The following is a 13,509-nucleotide window of genomic DNA, read 5'->3' on the forward strand; positions in this document are numbered from 1 at the left end:
ATAGATATANACTACATATATATATATATATATATATATATATATATATATATATATATATATAGATATATATATATATATATACACACACACATATATATAGAGTTATATTTTAATCTGTACGACTGCATAATATTACAGTTTAATTATTACTATCCAACACTACATTACTGGTATTATTTGAGATAACAATTTCAGTGTTTGTCGATGTCTGCCTGTCGATGTATGTGCATGAATATCGCCAAATTATCACATACTATCATTTATTGTCAAGCGATATGACAATAGCGCAGATGCTTACTGCAGATAAGAAACTTATATGATAAGTTAATAGGCACATCTTTTTCAATCAAGCAAAGTGTGACATGCATTGCGCGCATTTGCATAAAGAGTTTGTAAGGCAATGAATACCCCGCAACATCGCGAATTGAAGGTAAACGCATGGCTTCCGTGTGTAAAGATGCCTATGATAACGCATTAATGTTCGTTTCACCTTCAAAGTGACAGCGGAATGCAACAATACAATCTTTCTCTATAATATAACATAATTTTCTTCACTATATGTACAGCTTCATCTTACTTTGCCATCTTATTTTGCATACACTTTATTGTTTATTAAAAATTTCTTTTTTTAGATTTTTTTATCAAAAGTAGAATAATAATATTAGATTGACCGTGTGAAAAATTCATGTCACACCTCGAAAACTTTGTCCCTGAAGAAATCTGAGAAGTTCCGAGAAAATTGACTCCTCAAATTATGTAAAAGATGAAACGAAAGATTGCGTTCACTATATATATACATACGTACATACTTATTATTTTGCATCATATGAGAAATTTCTTTCTTTAGACTTTTCAACAAAAGTATAATTGTGTATGGATTAAACATATCTATATCAAAAGTATCTCTTGCATTTTTTCAAAAAATATAAGACATAAATTTTCCGGATGCTTCAAAATAAGTTCCGTAAAATAAAGAAAAATAATAATTGTATTAATACACACTAATGCATTTTTTTATCGAACGACTAACTTAATTAAATGATACATGATAAATTCATTAATTAATTAAATTCTATAATTAATGAATTATATCATGAAGAAAATAATGATTGCGAGATGAAAATTTAAGGTAAAATGCAAAAGAATGAAACTGAAGAGACTACTATAAATCAGAACGTCTCGAATAATACTTCTATATTTAATTGGATCTGATAATTCGCTATTTATTTCTTCGCAATCACGTTTCCTCTCAATCACTTTTCAATATCTGAAGAGCGAATTTTTTTTATTCTGTGAATTTCAGCTGTAAATACCGCGTCACAGATAAAATTAAAGGTGCATTCGTTTACATACATATGTGAAGATGAACGTTCGACAAGCGACGCGATCGATAAAAAGAGAAAGAAGAAAGAAATGAGAGAAAGAGAGATTTGAAATCTCGTGGGAAGAGAACTGGCACGATGTGGTGCGCTCTGGACGAATAACTTCCAGCTTTCGTGAAATTCCGTGCTCTCTCTCTCTCTCTCTCTCTCTTTCTAATTTAGTCGTTATATTTATCGCGGTGACAATAAAAAAGACGTGGGCTATGTGCAAGACACCGCTTCTGTCGCTCGCACATGCGGTCGTCGAATACTGCTCGTAGTTATCTTCGATTCACCTCGTTTTTCTGGCACTCGTTCAACGCACGCCGAAATCTCGCGACCTGCTCGTTCTGCTTGAACAGTCCATCGCGATTCCACTATCGTTTGACATTTTGAATGATAAGCGATTTGGAAAGTTCAGTTTCAAGATTTCTGCTGAAATCGATATACTACGTCGATTGAACTATATTAATTTATGCAATATACGAGATATTCCAATGTCATATTATCGTAACTTTTTTGGAAAAATAAATATTTTTTACAAATGCATATTCACGCATTAAATGCGTCATTTTTGCTAGATTTAAAAAGTTGATAATCATTGGTAATTTCAATATTATGCAATATTGGCGTTTCGTAAGTTATATATTATTGGTTTTATTGAATTTATAACTTGCACTTTTCCAGTTGTACTTTTCAAATTCTTTCAAAAATTTTTCATTTATTTCCTTTTCAAACATTCATCAACTTTTTGTTGCATAATGTGTGTAGAAAGTACAAAGTCTTTTTCGTAATTTTTGTATGCTTTTTGTACATATTTGATAATTAATTTAGGTTACATTTTTGGTACTGTTATGTTCCTAAGATTGCAAACAAAAATACATTATTATATTTATATTTTAAATATAAATTAGAAAGAAGAGATCAGTAAAAATTAGCACTTTTTTAATAACAAAAATTCATGCTAGAATAATAATATACATATCTTCGAAATCTCTTAATGTTTTCGAAGTAACTGAGTTCAAATTTGCATTCATAATTGGTAAATTTTAAATGACAGATCCAAAACGGCGATTAAAATAATTTAAAATATTAAAGCATGTTAATTTTTGATATTAATGAAATATAAATTCTCTTAATATTTTTTATTTTTTGCATTCTTAATTTTTTAATTAATATAATTCTTACGTATAAAAAAATTTTACACATAAATAAGCCATAATTAATTTTTTCAATTTAGCTGCCATATTGAATCCGTCATTTTAATTTCTTAAATTTTGACTTAAGATTTATAATCCACGCGCGACCCCCCAAAAATTTCCATATAAAATTCAGCAAAATACGTTCATTGGAAAAATTTGTACAACAAAAGATTAAATGGGAAAATAAGAGAAGGCAATAAAATTCATATTGAATAAGAAAAAAAAATAGAAATCGACTAACAAGAATTATCGTATATCGTAATCGTTTATTGAATCGTCTAATGTTACGATATGTGTCTGCTACTATCATATAATATTATTAAAAGATAAAGATAATAAAATAATATAATTGTTTTATTCGACAGACTTGTAAATAATATTATCAATTATTATTACCTTGATGAAGAAGAATGAAGCATCGTCCGACCCTTCATTTTCACGAAATCTGGAACATAATGCTAGAACATATACAAACACATGATAAATATAACGCGTGTATTCAAGTTAAAGATACAAATTACATAATCGGATTCTAACAATTAAATATTTAAGAATTATATATTTTGTAAAATAAAAAAAACAAAAAGATTTCTAACATACTCATTTGTTAATTGACACTCTTAATTTATAATTAAATTACAAATACATTTATCTTAGTAAAATAAGGCAAAAAGATAAGAAAGAAGAACGGAATTGAATTGAGCTGCTCATCTTCTTGCATTTATATCCATATCAATCAATTTATCTAAAAAATAAATAAACAATAAGAATACTGCATAAAAATAAAAGCTAATAAGAAAATTAAATTATATTGATCTTATTATGGCGATATTGAAATATCGCATAGTATTTATAGAAGCATTCTAAAAAGACATATCAATGTCATGCATTATACTTAAGTGGAAAATAGTATAGAGTTATATATATAATACAATACAAACGGATGTGAAATTAAAACTACATTATGAACTGTATACGAGCTGGTTTTATGATATCGATCCGATATAATGTTCCGCTTAAATGAGCCTTTAGATAGCAGTCTTTATAAACGTGACTATATCAGTCCAGTAATACGCATTAATACGGCTTATGAATGAACCTGATTATGTCATATTGCATACACGACCCTCAAAATAACTCATCGGAAAAAAAATTCGTATCGAAATATTTTTAATATCCTTTAATATCCATAATATCTTGTATTAATTTCGCCAACTGTTCATTAACTATTATCATGGAAAAGAGAAAATAAAATATACGAATGGTTCCGAAATCGTTTTATTGCGTATATTATACATGCTCCAATTTTTTTAAGTGATATAATTAATTATATTAATTATTTTTCGTTTATCTCTCGACACATCGATTAAAATAAAATATTTTAATGAAACTTTTTTATTATCTCTGTCTGTAAAATACATCTCTTATAATTCATTACGTGATTTATTATAATCATAACTGAAATCTCTTTTAAATGTCTGTTATTTTTATAGATATATAATAAAATTGCTTCCTGTGAGATATTTTTTCACACGTTATAATGTAATTTTATTAGAATTTTATTAAAATTTAATTTTTTTATATTCTTCTAGAAAAAGAAAATTTATAAAATATTTTTCTATTTTATACAATCTATGATTCATTTTAAAAAATAATGTTTAGCTTTGATTACCTTTCACTTATTTTATCATGTATTAATACAAGGTAATCTTGCTGAAATGTTCTCTTATTTATTTTCTTTTAGACAACATTTCTACAAACATATTTGTAAAAAATAAGAAAAACATTAAGTTTCTAATATATATTTATGCTTATATATATAAACTTTCCAAATAATTAATTAATATGAGATGAAAATAAGTTCTGTGCATCACAGAACTGCGATATTAAGCAAAAAATTGTATTTACTAAAATCTTTGAATGCGAATCAATTGAAATGGAAAGTAGATTGGTTCAACCTTGTTTTGCATCTCCTTATAGTAACTTGACCCAGACCGTGACTTTATTCAGATAACTTTGTTTTAACTAAAATAGATACTTATCTTACTATAAATAATATAATACATTCAAACATATTCAGCAGATAGAAAAACAAATAGAAAAACAAAAAATTGTGTAAAGAATATAATACAATTTTCGTTAAAAGAAAAATTCATCCAAATTTGGCAGACAATCCACAGATTAAAGACGGGAAATAAATATACAAAGGAAGGAGAAAATGCAAAGAGCGATTCTCTCTCAGATCGTTTTCCGTCGCTTTCTGCTAAACGCGGTTTAATTACGAGCGCACGATATACATAGTAACAAGACGATAAACGTACCATTGCGTGCTGATCGAGACGGCGCCGCGGCGACCGGAAATTTGGGTTCTTTCATTCGTAGGTGCGTGCCTCGCTCGAGCGCTTTTGACGAACGGGTGCACCGTCTATTTCTGTGTTTCTCGGAGAAGATGCTATAGTTGTTATCGCATCGCGCATGGCGTTGGTACTGTTGGTCGTCAGTGAATAATGCATCGGATCGTCATGTGTGAGGCGTGTGTGCTCTCGTATACATAAGGTAGGAAGCAATAGGTAGATGTTCGATATAATGTGCCTCTACACAAAGCGTACGTGTGTGTGTGTGTGTGTGTATGTGTGTGTGTGTGTGTGTGTGTATGTGTGTGTTTGTTGTGTGTTATACTCCATGCGGTAATATTACCGCGGTGTCCCTGAATATCGATTTACTGGCATATCAGTAAATGTATGCACCGTTCTCTTTTTTACAATCCGACTGCATTCTTATAATCGCCTTAATCATTTCCTCGATGAGCATTATGCATAATGATCAGCGAACATGATGCGATTTATTAAAAGTGTTCTTTGAAACATGATATTTATACACTGAGAAAAAAGTTGTTAACTTGACTAAGTGCACTTAGTTCGTAACTTACTTGATTACTTGGTCCGAGTAATTATATATTTAAGTTAAATATATATACGTGAGTCATATCAACAAAATCTTGTAATTTAAAAAACATGTTATTTGTATTAATTAAATTAAGAAATATTCACTTGATAGCCCGTGACCGCAGTGTTTAGAATTAACTAATAGTTTTTTAAATCAGCAACTTTCTTTTCAGTATACGAATTGAAAAAACTAGGCTGAGTAAATAGATGAGTTATGCAAAATATTCCGAACTATATTGAATATTGTTAAATATGTGAAACAAAATCATTTACTTTATTGTTCCGCAAAATCATAAACACGCATCTCATAATTGCCACAATTATTTTCTCGCTTGACATTAAATCGAAAACTTGATAACTCTAGACTGAAGAAATGATTGGTTGCAGCAATTTAAATGGCATTTTTAATTGGCTGCAGCCGCATTAATCTATCGAAATTGTAAGTATAGTATATTGACATTGCGGATAGGCTAACGCAATCAAAAATTCGCTGCTGCAGTTAATTAATAAAAACGCTATGCCATATTTTATCATTATACGATTTTATCATGTAAATTGCTGCGGCAGCCAATTTTTTCATTATACGATTTGGAGATGTTGAAAGTTTTTCGGGTAATTCTTGCGGTTCATCGAAAATTTTTAACTTTCACCTTTCGTGACTTCCATTAAAAAACCTCACTTTTCGCTAATCCCACTCGCAATCATGAAACTCCAAGAGAACTTGCGTAACATCATGTATCAGATTTAGCCAACGTTTATATAGATGTTTATATAGTGAGTGATTCACTCGAGTTACTCAAACGCAATGCTACCGAGATCTGTACATCCACGTTATTGAAACGTCTTCATATCTGCATGAGATTTCAGGCAAACTCGAATGCGATAACGCGTTATCGCATTCGACAATGATCAGACATATACGATACGTTGTTTATATATTCTTAGTAAAATTATCGTAAACACTTAGCAAAATTACTGCTATAATAAGAGTAAAATAAATTTTAACGAGACATATTGCATGCAAAATTAGAACTTACTCCACTTCTTGTGTGTTAAAAAAAGATTGATAAACATTGCCGAGTAAAACATTTATTGAAAACAAAAAATATATTAATTTTAATAAATAATTATTTAAGTAATGCTAGTTGAATATGCAAAAAAATGTAAACCTATTAATTTATTTGATACAAGAATCATTAATTTGATTTAATTATATTATTTTTACTTAACAAATATTTATTTTTTGTTAATATATACGTATATTGTAACATTTATTCATTTATATAATTTATATATAATGAATAAATGTAATAAATGTTATATATTTTGTTATATTCATGAGCACTATTCAAACAATAATTTATTAAAATACATTTTCTCTCAGTGTAATATTAAAAAAAAATTCTTTTTTTTAAACAGCTTTTTTTAAACACCATCTCAATAGCATCAATTCTATCTCATAGATGATGAAATTATTCACACGGCGAAATTATCTCTTTTCTTCTCCCGATGTCTAAAGAAACCGTTCGCATCCTTAAAAAAATGCGGACAAGGATACGCATGTCCAACAATGCTGACACTTGTACGTGCATTAGACTCGTCGTCGAGCATTTTACCAACGTTTACTGCATCGGAGACGTAACATTGTGAAAAATCGTTACACGTTTCGGTACAAGATGCTGCCGATGTATCGTGCTGCGTATGCGCGCGCATATGTAGGTATACCAGGTAAACCAGATTGCACTCTCACGATATTCACATCGAAAATACATAATATCTGCTTTCAACGAAAACACTATGTTCTATCTAATGCATTTCTCAACTGCGGATTACATCTTGAGATTTTCCTCACCTCTTCGAAACGAAAGAATTGCAGAGTTGAGCGATATCTCACCCGACGATCATCGCTCTTTTCTCTCGCGGATTATTTATCCTTGCCTAGAGGGAGGGTATATATCTGTATATAAAAATCATTATCACACGTTACGCCCATCCGTCACGCTAACCAAAAGTCTGGGCTTAATGGCATTCTTGACATTTATTTCTTTGCGACACGGTTCATTTATCGTGATTCACATTGGATTGTCGGATAACAATCAAAATTTAATTTTCTCATCATATGTGACATTACATAACAGTTATATAACAATTATTTATAAAGTTATAATGTTTTATTGGTCCTACACATTTCTGAATAATTTTGGCTGAAAATATTTAGTTTACGTAGTCTTAAAAATTATAGTACTCAAAGATTGAAGTTAAATATCTTCAGGACATATTCTTTTCATTAGAAATGATCATTGTTAACAATAAAATGTTCCTAAGTTAATATAATATCAATTATAATTAGTTCCTCAACAAAGAAGAATCTATAAATAAAAATCTAAAAGATATCTTGAAGTTAAGTCAGAATTTCATAAAACATTCCAAAGAAGTATTAAGTAATTCTCTCAAACAAGTAGTCGAAGTAATCGACTGTAGTAAATCGAAATAATCGCAATTGAAAAGTACTGACCTTAATGATACAGAACTTAATGATAACAACTATATAGGTGATATTACAAACTTAATATTGTGTAAAATTACTGCATATAAAGATGAAAAAAAAAACTGTTATAATTTCAATAACTTATAAAGTAATTTATTCTACATATATATATATATATATACAATTTATATAATTATCATCTAAAGTTTCTACTACGTTTTTTTTTTTTTAAAGTACTGGAGCAGTTATTTGGCACAGAAATCTCGTTAGAAACGACTGGCCGGCAACGACAGCTTGTTACAAAACCTGTATCGTGTTTTTTTTTCATGACCAGCGCCTAGGTCGATACAAATAATTAGTTTCTCAGCTTCATCGTCGCATGAGACCGGAAACTGCATACGATGCGGTTAACGGCAGGACGAGATTGCGGTATTAGAGAGATTGCGATACCGGGCGAGAAAACGAATCGACAGACCAAAAAGAGAACAAAATATCCATCCGCTCCATTCTTGTTGTACCATACTTGTCAGCTTTTCTCATATTTTACGATTCTGGAAAAAGGTCGCGCCATCAGTGCACTGCCGACGAGAATGTATGCAAATCGAAAAGCACAAGGCCGGATATACTCCGACCGTGAAAAACCGGCAGCAGAAAAAAAGAACATGACGAATGAGACCTGTTCTAGAGCGCGTAATGCGTCGTAATTATGTGCGGTGATGTAACCGAAGTATCGTGACTTATAGCATCGATCTCTGTTGCGTATCGTTATGTACAATGAAAGAAATAATTGCCCGACATCATAACTGATTATACATGCTCTTGGAATGTGGAGACGTTCATTTCCTTGCGGAGGAAAACAATAAGAGTCGGACAATGAAAATAAAAGATCTGTATAATAATTATTTGTTAAATAATTAAAATATATAATATTAAATAATAAAAATAATTAAGATATTTATTAAATAATTTTAAAAATATATTAAATAATTTTTATTTGTATGACGTTGCAATTATGACATTTTTTCGATATTAAAATAGCATCGCGCGACGAAATAATAGCATAGAGTAATTTTTAGAATCTATTAATAAGAGAAGCGGTTTATTCATTGCGGTGTAGGATCAGGATGTTGGATAACGATGCGACACAATGCGGAGCTACGTATAAAGCATTTGCCAGCAGGCACATTCTACGAACAGCGTAGATCTTCCTTATGGGAACTGAAATAATATTATATTTTATTGAAATTTCACTGAATATCTTATTTCTCATAATTTTTAAATTTCCAACAGTGAATATTTTTACAGCTATGCTTTTTAATTACACACTTTATTCTCTGTATTTTAATAGATTTTAATAAAGAATAAACTCTCTGAAATATACTTATTCTTTATTTTATTTTACTGTTTTTTTCTAAAATTAAATTTCTCGAAGTTCCATTTTATTAATCGCTTTTAACTCGATAATTTTTTGTTTTTATGGTAGAAAAAAATATTTTAATTTCCACAAGAATCATCTTATTTAGCAAGCTTATTATCATATATCCTACATAAATACTACTTATATTCGTGTACTGTAAGGAGTTCCTAATTTAAATTCAGTGTTAGAAGAAGCGTTAATGAAGGCGACTATCGTGAAGTGTTAATGAATGTTAACAATTCAATTCTCGTTCACATGCCATTCATTAACGGTTTTGTTCTCTTGTGATAAAGCTCTTAAGCGTCAAAATAACGTAAGAAACTTGCAAAGTATACGTGCATGATTCTATCATTCTACAAGATAAATAATATATAATTGTTTAAATGTTAATATTTATCTGTCTGCTAGTATAGTGATCTTTCGTGTTCGATTTTGCGATTTTATGATAATAAAATGGTATTGATCGATCGCGTGCGAAGAATTGCGCAATAAATTCTAGTTTCATCGCTACTCCGTTTCTTCACCTATTTGCCATCAAATATAAATCTAAAAATATTAACAGCCGCACTCTGCTCGAATCTCATTGGACGGAAGTTTTTATTTGTTAACGAAGATTTCAATCTTCGCCAAATAGGAATTTCTTTCAACCATGTTATTGTAATATATACACATATATAGATTATCTCTAACGGTAAAAAGAAATAGTCTAAAAAAATATTTTAACACTATTTTTCAGGATCATTGTTTATTAATTTGTTCTAAATATTCACTTGGAGTCTTTGACCGATTTAGAATTGCTTCGTTTAATTTTGCCAATCGATTGATTCCAAAAACTGCAAATTGTTCCTATAGTTAATGATTATTTATGTATTAAAAATAATTTTCTTCTAGCTTTAATTGAGAATGTAACAATATTACACGCCTTTGTAAAAAAAAATTCTTTTCTATTTTCTCGCCAAAATATTTTAACAATGAATCTAAAAAATTAAGTTTAAAAATTCATGTTCGATAAATTGATTTTCTAATGATAACTTGCTTTCTACGTTCAGGTGGAAACTAAAGCATGACTATCTTTAAAAATATTGAGTACTCTTTCTATTCTTCTTAACCTTTTTTAGAGTGAAAGAGTTTAGGGCAAAGGTTACTTTCAAGCAAGTTTAAGTTGTGTAAGTCAAGATAGATTTTATCTTGAACCAGATTGTTCTAGATTTATAAATAAGATTATTTGACTATATCTATATAAATAAATATGTACCAACGAACAAAAATTTCTTTTAAAATAATTAAATAAGTTTATATAATATAAAGATTTTATTATTTATATTCTTTTAAAGTTTATAATATCGAAAAAAACCGACAAGTATAGTATTTACTTAGTCAAAGTGAGTAAATTATACGAATTGAAACATTTTATACATGCACATGATTAAGAAATTAACAAATATTTTTCTGCTGAATTATTCGGTTTAAAATTTACTTTTAGTAAATTTTAAACTTTCTGCATCTTTTTTCAATTAAATCCCAAAAGAGATATAAAAGATCAGAGTTAAAATTAGACGATGCCAATGAAATTGATTCCAAATCGATATTCGTCGGTTTGCGAATCCCAATGGTCGAAAATAATCTCGCATGAGAAGGATGAGAGGATCTCGCGATCCTCCTATTGGAAATAAAAAGAAAAACAGTACAATTTCAGAAAATTCATTTTTTCGAGAGAGCAACAGATATGCGAGAGACGACCACACATCGGTTGTCACGTCTCGACTTTCACGGGTGTAGTTTCTCGCGTGTCCGTGCCACTGAAATCTGAGCTCGACGAAACTGTACCGCGATTTCAATCTCTTCCCTTTTTCTCCTCCTGCCTCGTATGTATGTTACGAACCCTCCTTATCAGCGTTAGAGCAATATCGATCGTCCGCGTCGTACCGGAGCGTAACACCCGCGACGCTACACACAATACGACGCGGATGTCCCGAGATATCTGCTCGCGTGTCTCCTCGTGCGTGCATCACATGCAACAAGATGCATCTCGACACGGCAGGTATATTTCCGCTCACGCGTGCGAAGAGATCGACTCTTCCGCCTTCTACCTGATTGACCTACACGGCAGGTCGGTCGAACAAGCCGACATATCACTTGTCAAAACTGCAGTCGGCGCATGTCGACCATCTCGTCGATAGTCATATACGGCGCGATAAGCCGAGATATGTCATGTGTGGACCGCAATTAACGCTAAACGGTATAACGATACGCGGTTCCGTCCGCGCGACACGTGACGTGACAATCGCGTTCAATGCCATCATCGAACGAGTCACACGATCGCGTTCAAAAGTTCGTCTTTAGCTACTCTTCGTTTAGCAAACAGTTTGACTTTCGTCTCTCGAGATTCGGGCGTGACATATGCTATACGATTAAGCCTGTTCTTTGCCACTAGGCTAAATTTTCTTTCTTGTCTTCGCCAAACATCAAATATATTATCAGTTTTAGTTTGCAGCGAGTGTATAACAGTTTAACCACAAAGAGCAAATCTCTTGTCGCATTCGGTGCCGTCATCGGCAGATATTATGACCCCGCATCCAGCTAAGAATGCAGTATAATCGCGCGTGATTCTCTTTTCAACCTAAGAAACACACTAAGTCAAGAAAAAGTCAAAATGATTTTATTTTGACGTCACGAAAGTCAAAATAATGACGTTGGGTTAGAAAATTTTACTGTTTATTGACAGTCAAAAATTAAAATAAAATTCAAATCATTTTTATTTTTGACTTTTGTATTTTTTTGGAACAAAATCCAAGAAAAATACAAAAATCAACAAAAAAAATTGCTTTATTTTGAAGCTTAAAGTTAATAAATAACAGTTAAATTTTGTAATAAAAAATTATTATTTTGATTTTTCTTGACTCGGTGTATTCCTTAAGAAGTCAAAATAATGTCAATTTGACGTCATATTAACCAATTATTGAGCGATTTATTTGCCATCTTTTGTCATGATTCAATATGACATTATTCTGATTTTCTCATTCTCCTTTGGTTCACTCGTAATGCATAAACGTGATAATCTCGGTCCTGCTATCAGCTGAGAGTCATAATTAAAGATCATATTTGCCTGTATTCACGTTTGTCGAATAAATCGCACAATATAATTGTCCGACACGCTTTTGTCCCTAATACAATCACATTTGGTGTCATCGTTAGCTGAAGGTCGCATGAACTTTAGAATTCCGTAATTATATCCCGCATTTAGTATTAAATACAATTAAATTGTTAAACACTGAGATTTATTTTTGCAACAGTATACGTAACACAACTGTTCTATTCAGCGTGATCGTCGGTCGAAGCTCACACGGCACGATGACGTTTAAAGATTTTGTATAATTCGTTTCCCTGAAACTTATTTGCGGCACGTAACATAAAAATCGTATATAATAAAGATTGTCACGTGTTCGCATTTAGTGTTAAGCGCAATTTCTCTGATTCTGAGATTTGTTTGCAACACGCAACGCATAAAAATTATACGCGTTACCGCTATCGGTCGACGCTCGTACCGGCCGCATTTAGAAATCCATATTTGCCCTACTTTCAGCCTTAAATTTATATTCCAATACATTGATTCTGATATTCGAAACACTGTGGTTACAATTTTCTGTAATAAATCAATCTAATCCCTTTTTTCTTCCCTTTAAATTAAATGTTACGAGATGCAACAACAATTATACGTTACACTTTTAAAAGGTGGTCGAGGTATATTCAGAATATTACAAAAAGTACTTCAATATTTCAGTGATTGTCCATGGGGATTGAAGAAGAACCGGAACAACATGTCGCAACAAGAATATCCGAACGGAAGCAGAATGGGAAGAAGCCGAAAACCCAAGGAACACATAAAATAGCTTTTGATTCTTAACATTATTAAAGAGTCAAATTTTGTAACCAAAAATCATCATTTTGATTTTCTCTTGACTTGGCGTCAACTTCCTCGAGGAGAAACGTGTATGGATCGTTAGCAAATCGATCGGTAGGATACGGCCAACATTAGGAAGGATCCGAAGGGATCCCAATTGTGCACTCTACATGTCACACGTATGATGAAAGC

Source organism: Atta cephalotes (genome assembly GCF_000143395.1).
Source record: "Atta cephalotes unplaced genomic scaffold scaffold00033, whole genome shotgun sequence".
Classification (NCBI taxonomy): Eukaryota; Metazoa; Arthropoda; class Insecta; order Hymenoptera; family Formicidae; genus Atta; species Atta cephalotes.